This window comes from Schistocerca gregaria, chromosome 1 (genome assembly GCF_023897955.1).
Source record: "Schistocerca gregaria isolate iqSchGreg1 chromosome 1, iqSchGreg1.2, whole genome shotgun sequence".
NCBI lineage: Eukaryota > Metazoa > Arthropoda > Insecta > Orthoptera > Acrididae > Schistocerca > Schistocerca gregaria.
The window spans coordinates 705564097-705576718 of NC_064920.1; positions in this window are offsets into that span (position 1 = coordinate 705564097).

Below are 12622 nucleotides of genomic sequence, written 5' to 3' on the forward strand. Positions count from 1 at the left end.
CGCGGTGTAATGTTACGATGCTGATTCTTATAGCTATTTGGATATAGTTTAAATTCAGGTGCATTCATCCTACCTTGTGTCTTCACTGTCTTTTCCAGTTAGTTACCCACACTGGACTCGCATTCGGGAGGACGACGTTTCAATCCCGTCTCCAGCCATCCTGATTTAGGTTTTCCGTGATTTCCCTAAAATCGTTTCAGGCAAATGCCGGGATGGTTCCTCTGAAAGGGCACGGCCGATTTCCTTCCCCATCCTTCCCCCACCCGAGCTTGCGCTCCGTCTCTAATGACCTCGTTGTCGACGGGACGTTAAACACTAATCTCCTCCTCCTTCTCCTCCAGTTAGTTACCATAAACAATAGTTAATCAGGCAACGGCCGATTTATACACAGATGACTGAGAATCTGGAATACAGAACATATCAAACTGTGCGTTAATAATTACTAGCGCTGAGCGAATACACTATCCATTAGCTTGCTCCACCAGCAGATTCAGTGACTGCACCGCTGACAAAGGAAATATTCAGAAAAGAGCTTCAGTCTTAAAGTTCTTTTCGGAGATATCCTTCTTTGTTTTAAGCCAACGTTCCTCGTCTTTAATCTTCGCACGCTAATTCTTAGTTACGCTGAATAGTTCGCTCGGAGCTTTAAGAAGAATCGGCGTATAAAAGCCATCATATGCCCACAAAATATTGATCACCATTTTACAAAAATCCACGTGCGTCTTTCGAGTATCGTAACATAAAAATTTGCATTACCAAGGCTTTGGGAACTGAAGCGGCCTTCTTTTGGCAGGAGACTATTTCTGCTAAAATAGCTATCTAAACTTTTGTTGAGAATATGTATGAGTGGGGAACTATTCGTAGATTTCCAAGTTTGGTGACGAGTGCAACGACGGGAAGATGCAGAAGATAATGGAAATCGCTATACTAAAAACATATGATATATATGGATTTAAAAAAGGATGTGATGACTATCCGCTCATTGGCAAAAGATTAAGGCTTGGTACCCGTTTCGCATCTTTGGTATGTGACGGCTAAGTGGAAGATGAGCATGAGGAAAACGTTGAAAGACTCATGAAAAGTTCGGAAACTTGGAATGTTAGAATTAATGTGGTAGCGAAGACGGAAACTCTGAAAACGAACATTCACAAAGGAACAGTCTAAATCAGGTGGGGGTCAGTAAGTGAAACGGAAGGAAGATATCGATATCTAATCAAACGAGTGTATGGTAATATCAACAACAGCAGGAAATGTAACTGTTGTAGGATTTGTTATGAATATGAAGGTAAAACAAAGGGTGAGCTACTGTGTAGAGTTTAGCAACAGCTTCATTCTTGTCATAACAGAAGGGTCTGTTAGATGAAGACCAGTTTTGCTTTGGGAAAGGTAAAGGTAGCACAAGGACACTTCGACACTGTGTTTTGTAATAAATGCAAAGGCTTAAGAAAAATCAAAACAATTACGTAAGCATGTACTACACAGAATTATTGATATTATACCATAATTGCTGTACCCAACAACGCGTTGTTGTGGCTCAGTCTGGTTAGAAGGAAAAAATTAAAAGAGAAAGCACACGTTTCTAATAGTATGGGAATTGAATGTACGTTCTAATCTTCATTTCTCCCTTTCTATCTTCTCCTTCCTCTCTCTTTGAGCATTACCTCTTCCTTTTCCCTCTCTCTTTCCATCATCTCCTCCCACGCCTCTGTCCATATCTTCTCCCCCCCCCCCCCCTCCATCCTCTGGCCTGCAGCCTTGTTTATTGTTCATGCAAAGTCAGGTTCTGTGGTAGTAATCTAATCACAATCAGATAAGTCTTTTCGATATTTTTGGTAACAACGTTTCCCCTTTATATATTACAGATATGTCTATATATTATTCATTTGTAGTAAATTCGTTAACAAATTTTAAAGATTTATTAGAGCAACGTGTAAAAATTTGTAGTAAATCAGTCAAGTAGTTTTTGAGATATTTGGTAACAATGTTCCGCCTTTGTATATTACATACATTTCAGTATTAAATAAATTCAAAAATATACATTATACTGTCCGTCTGAGTGTTCATTGGAGTATCGTGTAAAAGTAAATCTGTCAAGGGTATTTCGATATTTTCGGTAACAATACCTCCCCTTCATATATTCTATATATTTTTATGTATATATAAAATGTATAGCCTGTGTCAATCTGAACGTTCATTAGAGCATCATGTACAGATTACAATTAAACAGTTCAAGAACTTTTCCATATTTTTGGTAAAACCTTTTCCCTTTATATACTGCATATTTATTGATATATTACACATATTAAAGAATAGGTCTGTCAAAACACGGGGGTATTCGCAAGTAACATTGCGCCAAAATTTCATGTCAATCGATCGACTACTTTTAGAGTTTCGAGAGCACAAACACACACACGATGCATTTTTATATATAAAGGTGTTCAAGAACCAAGAGGGAACAATAAGAAAGAAGACCAAGAGATTAGTACTAATATTAAGAAAGACATAAGGAAAGGCATTTTGTTCTACTGTTCCACCAGTATATCGAATAAATAAATAAAACAAAATTTCAAAAGTGGAGTTAAAAGTAAGGATGGAAAGGTATCAGTGACAAGATTTGATCATGACTTCGTTTTACTCTGGCAAGGAAGGAAAGAATTGCAGAACCTGTTAAATGAAATGAACACTCAACAGAAGGCAGAATATGGATTACGAATAAACCAAAGAAAGGAGCAGCAGACATGAGATTAGCGAAAAAACTCACCTTCAAAATTGAGGACCAAGTAGAGAACGAAGTGATTAGTTTCCGCTAGCTAGGAAGCGAAATACCACGTGACAAGTGAACCAAGGAGTGTGTAAGAAGCTGATTACCGCAGGTAAAGAGAGCATTTGTCACCTGTCTACTAGTGTAAAAAATAAGCATAAACTTGAGAAACAGATTTCCAAGAAAGAATTTATGGATCAAAGTTCACAAACGACAAGTTAGAAGAACATAAAAGTAACTCATTCTTACATTAAATGGCGATGTGATAGAGATTTCTTGGGGCACCTCGTCTAAACGAAGTATGTTGGTCGCAAAATAAATCAGCTTTGGAGGCACCGTAGTTGCTATCTGGTGACAGTCATCGAATGATGCGGCTTGTATGGAGGTGAATCATGGACTATGTGAAAACCGGGAAAGAAGAGAATCGAGGTGAATGAAATGTGGTGCTACGGAAGGATGCTGGAAATTAACTTGACTGATAAGAGATGAGGAGAGTCTTCGTAGAATCGGCGAAATTAGGTATAAGTGGAAAAACTAACTATAAGGAGTGATAGGGTGATCCGCGATGTGTGAAGAAAAGGAGATAGACCACGACGATTCGCGACTGATTTCTGGATGCTGTTTTCCTGGTATTAAAAATGTTCAGATGTGTGTGAAATCAAATGGGACTTAACTGCTAAGGTCATCAGTCCGTAAGCTTACACACTACTAAACCTAAATTATCCTAAGGACAAACACACACACCCATCCCGAGGGAGGACTCGAACCTCCGCCGGGATCAGCCACAAAGTCCATGACAGCAGCGCCTTAGACCGCTCAGCTAATCCCACGCGGCTTTCCTAGTAGTAGTCGCTGAAATATGATAGCAGTCGCAAATGTCCCGTTATTCTTTCTGCTCTGGTAATGATCTGTGTAAGTGAAAAATACCAAGGTGCACTGTGATCCGGAGTCCACATTAAACTGTAGGTCCAACTATAAGTGGTTAAGTGAGTCAGTTCAAAGTTCAGGGAATGCCAAGCACATATTGTCCCCAATAGAACCATGTTCGGCGAAGTAGTGGTATTCTGACCAACATTCTGGATGAGGACAGCTATACGTCCTTTGTTTTGACGGCTGTGTCAGTGTACGGTAAGGTCGTTGCCTAGACACCAGCCATAATCCCTTTCATCCGAAACGTCAGAATTCGTAATCCAAGTTCGCTGCTCGACCTGTTCAGAATTTTTTGACTTAATTCGAGAAGTGGTCGCGTTGGTATTGTTCTTAAATACAGTCCGCTATCAAGTTACCCTCGAATCGTAGAAGGTGTGTGGACTTGCTTCAGCAAGCAACAGTACGTTCCTCACATTTTACTTTCATACGCAGTGATGAGACAAGACATTAGGACCATTGAACACTGCAGGGTTGATTGTCGGTGGTGTTGCAGTACGGGACACTGAAAGGTGAATATGCACTGAAGTGACAAAAGTCGTAAGATACCTCCTGATACCGTGTCGGGCCTCCTTTTCCCCGGCGTAGTGCAGCAACCCTACGTGGCGTGGACTAAACAAGTCGTTGGAAGTCCCCTGCAGAAATATTGACTACCTCCATAGCCGTCCATAACTACGAAAGTGTTACTTGTGCAGAATTTTGTGCACGAACTGACCTCTCAATTATGTCTCATAAATGTTCGATACCCTTTACGTTGGGCGATCTGGACGGCCAAGTGATTCACTCGAATTGTCCAGAACGTTTCTAACATTCTGCGTGGTGTCTGTTTGTTCTATATCGTGTCTCCATACCACTTTCGCGCAACCACACTCTGAGCGTGTTAGATGGTAAAATAACGTCGAAAAAGCAGTTAAGTTTACCATTGGAAATTTTATTCTACTCACAAAACATTGTTTATAAATTGCACTATTGATAAAAGGGAATGTTTCAATACAGGATAGTAAAAACAAGGTGCGTTCAACAAAAATGTGAACGAATATTCCCTGAGTGGGTTTCCAAGTTCTACAATGGGTCGAAGGATGACCTATGCCATATCACATCTATAATCTAGGTTTAAATTAAGTTTCACCAAAGAGAAAACTAGAGAAAACTGTCAAAATGGTCTACAGTGACCCTCAATTATCTTTAATTACTTATCTAACTTAATAACTTCTCAATAACTATATAACAGAAAAATCATCGCGTTTCAGATTTTTACTTCAAGTGGCAAATGTGAACACCATGAGCTTTAATTGACGATCGACACTAGTATTACGCAAAAGGGGGTGTAACAGATGAGACTTCTGCAGTTCTGAGTGAAGCTTTATGCGCTGTTATGCGGCATCGCGTGTGTTCATTACCTTGTCGGTGCTCGTCAGGGGGCGGCGGGCAGCACAGCTCCGCTCACCTCGCCGCCTCGGAAGCAACTCTCTCCTAACTTCTCCTTACTACAATTTACCGAAGTTGGTTTTAAAAAAAACTATCTGGTTGTGTTTTCATCTGACCAATCAGGGTCTCAATGTTAACCTTGAGCTCCACCTTCAAAACTTCTGTCTATCCAATGAGAAACGTTATACTTTTCGTGGTGGGGCAATGTTTTTAAAGTTTGCAACGTAACAGAGACGCGAAAAAGTCTCATGCTAAAACTTGCAGCTGGTGTGGTCTTTTTAGTGTTACGTAACATCTATACTGCTCTTCTGGAGGGCTCTATCTTTTAACATGGGCTGAGGGGTGGTCCTGACGTAACAGAGACGCGAAAAAGTCTCACGCTAAAACTTGCGGCTGGGTTGGTCCTTTTTGTGTTATCGTAAGATCTATACTGTTCTTGTGGAGGGCTCTAGCTTTTAACATGGGCTGGGGGGTGGTCCTAGCGGTTAGCTGGCGACGTGGGTGTCCGTCCCTTATCGTAGGGCCTTCCAGCTTAACACGGTTCTGCTTTAAGCTTCTGTTCTCGTTTCTCCCCTCGGAACTGCGACTGTCTCACGTTGGAAAGGTATGACATGCATTTAGGCATTCTTGTGTTAGTCTGTGGTATTCCATTTGCTCACTCGTTACTCGTATTACTTTGGTTAATTTAATGTCACGATTTATTCGGAGCTATGTGACATACTATTTGATTTGCTTATCATGTCAGGGTTTTCATGGAAGGTGTTGGGTTTGCCTGACACCTTACACATTCTTTAAACTAGTCGCGACGAAACTGTGGCCCAGTGACATGGCTCATTGTCATCCATAAAAACTCCATCGTTGCTTGGGAACATCAAGTCCGTGATTGGCTGAGAATGGTCTCCAAGTAGCCGAACACCCAGACTACCATTCCATTCCTTATTAACGCAGTCCATATCATTATGGAGCCACCTCCAGATTGCACAGTGTCTTGTTGACAACTTGGGTCCATGGTTTCGTGAGGTTTGCGCTACACTCGAGCCCTACCATCAGCTCTTATCAACTGAAATCGGGACTCATCAGACAACGCCCCCGTTTTCCAGTCGTCTGGGTCCGACCGACATGGTCACTAGCCCATGCATTTAGTATAGGTATTGGTCGTCTCCTGCCATAGTCCATTAACGCCAAATTTCGCCCCACTGCCGTAACGGACACGTTCGTCGTACGTCTCACATTGATTTCTGCGATCATTTCACACAGTGTTGATTGTCTGCTAGTACCGACAACTCTACGAAAACGCAGTTGATATTTGTCGTTAAATGAAGGCCGTCGGCCACTGCGCGCCCGCGGTAAGAAGTGTATGATATTCTCGGCACACTCTTGCATTGTCGATCGTGGAATGTTGAATTCCCTAGCGATTTCCGAAGTGGAATGTTCCAAGTGAGTAGCTCCAACTACCATTCCGTGTTCAAAATCTGTTAATTCCTGTCGTGCTGCCATAAACATGTCGAAAACCTTTCCACCTCCCCGAGTACAAATGACAGATCCGCCAAAGCGCTGCTTTTTATAGCTTGTGTACGTGATACAACCTCTATCTGTACATGTACACATCGTTATCCCATGACTTTTGTGACCTCAGTTAACACCCACTTCAGAAAAGAATGAAGAACCATTCTAGCGATGACAATGGCCTGGTGCCTTGGTACGAGCGTGGCAGAATGAATAACATTTCATGTTATAGCAAAAGTTCGGAATTGTACTACAGTGGTTTGAGGAGCATGTTAATGAGCTCACGTTGATGTTTTGGGCACGAGTCCTCTTGGGTAAAATATTCCGGAGGTAAAATAGTCCCCCATTCGGATTTCCGGGCGGGGACTAATCAGGAGGACGTCGTTATCAGGAGAGAGAAAACTGGCGTTCTACGGATCGGAGCGTGGAATGTCAGATCCCTTAATCGGGCAGGTAGGTTAGAAAAGGTAAAAAGGGAAATGGATAGGTTAAAGTTAGATATAGTGGGAATCAGTGAAGTTCGGTGGCAGGAGGTACAAGACTATTGGTCAGGTGAATACAGCGTTATAAATACAAAATCAAATAGGGGTAATGCAGGAGTAGGTTTAATAATGAATAAAAAAATAGGAGTGCGGGTAAGCTACTACAAACAGCATAGTGAACGCATTATTGTGACCAAGATAGACACAAAGCCCATGCTTACTACAGTAGTACAAGTTTATATGCCAACTAGCTCTGCAGATGATGAAGAAATTGATGAAATGTATGATGAGATAAAAGAAATTATTCAGGTAGTGAAGGGAGACTAAAATTTAATACTCATGGGTGACTGGAAATCGTCAGTAGGAAAACGGAGAGAAGGAAACATAGTAGGTGATTATAACACTTGGCTCAAGAATCATAAAAGAAGGTTGTATACATGGAAGACTCCAGGAGATACTAAAAGGTATCACATAGATTATATAATGGTAAGACAGAGATTTAGGAATCAGGTTTTAAATTGTAGGACATTTCCAGGGGCAGATGTGGACTCTGACCACAATCTGTTGGTTATGACTTGTAGATTAAAACTGAAGAAACTGCAAAAAGGTGGGAATTTAAGTACATAGGATCTGGATAAGTTGAAAGAACCTGAGGTTGTACAGAGTTTCCGGGAGAGCATAAGGGAACAATTGACAGGAATGGGGGAAAGAAACACAGTAGAAGAAGAAAGGGTAGCTCTGAGGGATGAAGTAGTGAAGGCAGCAGAGGATAAAGTAGGTAAAAAGACGAGGGCTGCTAGAAATCCTTGGGTAACAGAAGAAATATTGTATTTAATTGATGAAAGGAGAATATATAAAAATGCAGTAAATGAAGCAGGCAAAAAGGAGTACAAACGTCTCCAAAATGAGATCGACAGGAATTGCAAAATGGCTAAGCATGGGTGGCTAGAGGACAAATGTAAGGATGTAGAAGCTTATCTCACTAGGGGTAAGATAGATAGATACTGCCTACAGGAAAATTAAAGAGACCTTTGGAGAGAAGAGGACCACGTGTATGAATATCAAGAGCTCAGATGGCAACCCAGTTCTAAGCAAAGAAGGGAAGGAGTATATAGAAGGTTTATACAAGGGCGATGTACTTGAGGACAATATTATGGAAGTGGAAGAGGATGTAGATGAAGACGAAATGGGAGATAATATACTGCGTGAGTTTGAAAGAGCACTGAAAGACCTGAGTCGAAACAAGGCCCCCGGAGTAGACAACATTCCATTAGAACTACTGACGGTCTTGGGAGAGCCAGTCATGACAAAACTCTACCAGCTGGTGAGCAAGATGTATGAGACAGGCGAAATACCCTCAGACTTCAAGAACAATATAATAATTCCAATCCCAAAGAAAGCAGGTGCTGAAAGATGTGAAAATTACCGAACTATCAGTTTAATAAGTCACAGCTGCAAAATACTAACGCGAATTCTTTACAGACGAATGGAAAACCTGGTAGATGCGGACCTCGGGGAGGATCAGTTTGGATTCCGTAGAAATGTTGGAACACGTGAGGCAATACTGACCTTACGACTTATCTTAGAAGAAAGATTAAGAAAAGGAAAACCTACGTTTCTAGCATTTGTGGACTTAGAGAAAGCTTTTGACAATGTTGACTGGAATACTCTCTTTCAAATTCTGAAGGTGGCAGGGGTAAAATACAGGGAGCGAAAGGCCATTTACAATTTGTACAGAAACCAGATGGCAGTTATAAGAGTCGAGGGGCTTGAAAGGGAATCTGTGGTTGGGAAGGGAGTGAGACAGGGTTGTAGCCTATCCCCGATGTTATTCAATCTGTATATAGAGCAAGCAGTAAAGCAAATAAAAGAAAATTTCGGAGTAGGCATTAAAATTCTTGGAGAAGAAATAAAAACTTTGAAGTTCGCCGATGACATTGTAATTCTGTCAGAGACAGCAAAGGACTGGGAAAAGCAGTTGAACGGAATGGACAGTGTCTTGAAAGAAGGATAAAAGATGAACATCAACTAAAGCAAAACGAGGATAATGGAATGTAGTCGAATTAAGTCTGTCGATGCTGAGGGAATTAGATTAGGAAATGAGACGCTTAAAGTAGTAAATGAGTTTTGCTATTTGGGGAGCAAAATAACTGATGATGGTCGAAGTAGAGAGGATATAAAATGTAGACTGGCAATGGCAAGGAAAGCGTTTCTGAAGAAGAGAAATTTGTTAACTTTCAGTATAGATTTAAGTGTCAGGAAGTCGTTTCTGAAAGTATTTGTATGGAGTGTAGCCATGTATGGAAGTGAAACATCGACGATAACTAGTTTGGACACGAAGAGAATAGAAGCTTTAGAAATGTGGTGCTACAGAATAATGCTGAAGATAAGGTGGATAGATCACGTAACTAATGAGGTGGTATTGAATAGGATTGGGGAGAAGAGAAGTTTGTGGCACATCTTGACTAGAAGAAGGGATCGGTTGGTAGGACATGTTTTGAGGCATCAAGGGATCACAAATTTAGCATTGAAGGGCAGCGTGGAGGGTAAAAATCGTAGAGGGAGACCAAGAGATGAATACACTAAGCAGATTCAGAGGGATGTAGGTTGCAGTAGGTACTGGGAGATGAAGAAGCTTGCACAGGATAGAACACCATAGAGAGCTGCATCAAACCAGTCTCAGGACTGAAGACAAAAACAACAACATGACAGTAAACACAAAAAATAAATAAAGAAATGGCTAAAATAAAGCTATAATGTATTAAGAGAAAATGCACTCAGTACAATTTGATCCAGGCTCCCCCTGCACGGCAAATCATCTGTAGGTAAACTTGTTCGTAGCTGGGATATCTGATAAAACTGCTCACTGTCATCAGTTGTATAACAGATGCTGAACAGAATATTAGGACCCTGCAAAAATTGGAAATTAGCAAAGCTGGAGAGGTAGATAAATTTCAGTGGCGCAGAACATCATATAGCGAGGAAAAAAGAGTAAGGTACAAGATAGTTAAAACTAGGATAGCTGAAATGAAGAAGCAATAATGCATTACATTGGAAATAGCAGACTTCTTTGGCGTACAATCGTAATTTGATTAGCTATGACGCAAATGGAAGGAAGATCAGAGACAGTGAAAATTTTATGTTCAGAGGAAATCAATGTCATTCTATGCTCTTTGCGAAACACTGGTATAGACAGTGAACTATTACACATCTTTCCACGACGGTTTCTGTATTAAACTACTGGCCATTAAAATTGCTACACCAAGAAGAAATGCAGATGATAAACGGGTATTCATTGGAAAAATATATTATACTAGAACTGACATGTGATTACATTTTCACGCAATTTGGGTGCAAATATCCTGACAAATCAGTACCCAGAACAACTACCTCTGGCAGTAATAACGGCCTTGATACGCCTGTCCATTGAGTCAAACGGAGCTTGGATGGCGTGTACAGGTACAGCTGCCCATGCAGCTTCAACACGATGCCACAGTTCATCAAGAGTAGTGACCGGCGTATTGTGACAAGCCAGTTGCTCGGCCACCATTGACCAGATATTTCCAATTGGTGAGATACCTGGAGAATGTGCTGGCCAGGGCAACAGTCGAACATTTTCTGTATTCATAAAGGCCCGTACAGGATCTGCAACATGCGGTCGTGCATTATCCTGCTGAAATGTAGGGTTTCACAGAGATCGAATGTAGGGTAGAGCCACGGGTCGTAACACGTCTGAAATGCAACGTCCACTGTTCAAAGTTCCGTCAATGCGAACAAGAGGTGACTGAGACGTGTAACCAATGGCACCAAATACCATCACGCCAGGTGATACGCCAGTATGGCGATCACGAATACACGGTTCCGATGTGCGTTCACCACGATGTCGCCAAACACGGATGCGACCATTCTGATGCTGTAAACAGAACCTGGATTTATCCGAAATAATGACGTTTTGCCATTCGTGCACCCATGTTCGTCGTTGAGTACACCATCGCAGGCGCTCCTGTCTGTGATGCAACGTCAAGGGTAACCGCAGCCATGGTCTCCGAGTTGATAATCCATGCTGCTGCAAACGTCGTCGCTGTTCGTGCAGATGGCTGTTATCTTGCAAATGTCCCATCTGTTGACTCAGGGATCGAGCGTGGCTGCACGATCTGTTACAGCCATGCGGATAAGATGCCTCTCATCTAAATTTGCTAGTGATACGAGGCTGTTGAGATCCAGCAGGGCGTTCCGTATTACCCTCCTGAACCCACCGATTCCATATTTTGCTAATAGTCATTGAATCTCGACCAACGCGAGCAGCAATGTCGCGATACGATAAATCGCAATCGCGATAGGCTACAATCAGACCTTTATCAAAGTCGGAAAAGTGCTGGTACCCATTTCTCCTCTTTACACGAGGCATCACAACAACGTTTCACCAGGCAACTCCGGTCAGCTGCTGTTTGTGTATGAGAAATCGGTTGGAAACTTTCCTCATGTCAGCACGTTGTAGGTGTCGCCACCGGCGCCAACCTTATGTGAATGCTCTGAAAAGCTAATCATTTGCATATCACAGTATCTTCTTCCTGTCGGTTGAATGTCGCGTCTGTAGCACGTCATCTTCGTGGTGTAGCAATTTTAATGGGCAGTAGTGTATGTTTTCTTTGCCGTCTTTTTTCAATGACGTGGGTACTCTTTGCTTACATTTGTTAACAGCGCTCTGTTTTGGCTTTCAATAGAAATTCTTTGGGTCATGGTGTAGAACAAACCATGCGTATACGTATTAGCAGTCATAACACCATTACCTAAATCGGGAAGCAGTCATTTTATAGAATACACGCATGTTCAGAAACAACAGAACACCTTGAACGACGAGAGACAGGACGTTAATATTCACGAGACATGTACATTAGTATTTTCGGCATAAATGTTTATCAGTTCAGTCACCTCTTTCAGTCACTTAATAGACACAGGGTCCGCATTGACCCTGATAACTAGTTCCACACGTGATGGCATCGTCGTATACAAGGTGCGAATGGCGCCCTGTGGTATAGGCATCCGTGCTGCAGTCACCTGATTCCAAAATACAACTGTGTTAGTTGGCATTGGGTCACAGCACTACAACCGTCGTTTCACCATATACCACAAATTTTCGATTGGCGACAAGCCAGGTGATCTGGCCAGCCAGTGCGGAAGGGTGACATCCAGTTACTCAAAGAAAAAAGTATGCATGCAGATATATGTGGTCGCGCATTTTCTTGCTGAAAAATGGCGTCTGGGATGTTGTGTAGAAATGATACGGCTACGGATCGCAGGCTGTCATTCACGTAGGTCACACCGATCACTGTGCCCTCGACACGGACCAACTGTGATTTGTGGTTGTAACGAATAGCACCTCACACCATAAGGACTTGATCTGGTGCTGTATGTCTTGTGTGAATGCTTTTACTGTGATGCCGAACCCACTGTCTGCGGTGAACCAAAATCCGTCCACCATTTTCAAACAAACAGAACGTGGATTCGCCTGAAAATA